The sequence below is a fragment of the Tupaia chinensis genome, unplaced genomic scaffold, assembly GCF_000334495.1.
Source record: "Tupaia chinensis unplaced genomic scaffold, TupChi_1.0 Scaffold000303_1, whole genome shotgun sequence".
Classification (NCBI taxonomy): domain Eukaryota; kingdom Metazoa; phylum Chordata; class Mammalia; order Scandentia; family Tupaiidae; genus Tupaia; species Tupaia belangeri.
The window spans coordinates 1,574,767-1,575,230 of NW_006159793.1; positions in this window are offsets into that span (position 1 = coordinate 1,574,767).

Genomic DNA, 464 nt, shown 5'->3' on the forward strand with positions numbered 1-464 from the left:
GTTTCCGGCCAGCCCAGCCGTCCGCTGGCCCATCTGGAATCACTTAGCCCCTACCACCGTTAACCCTTGGTGGGCACAGGGCTGTTCTCTCAGCTGGGATGGAGAAGGAGGTGTGGCAGTCACAAGGCACCACTGGGAACTTGCCGACGGCTAGCCAAAGGAGGAGGAGTGCCACCACGGAGGGCAGCTTCCAGAGCCAGAGACAGACCTGGGTTCAAACCCCACTTCTCCACATCAAGCTGTGTGCCCCGGGGGAAGTCGAAGTCCCGAGCGTCGGTTTTCTCCTCTGGAAAATGAAGACAATTCGAGGACGGATCCCTGGGACTGCTGAGAGGAGCAGGTCCTCGGAGGGCTTAGTACTGCACCCGGGCGTGTCGTACTGAGACGGTGAGATGCCAGCACCGTGTGCCCAGGCTGTGTCCTCCTCCCAGGCCTCAGCTTCCCCGTGCACTCTGAAGGAGTGG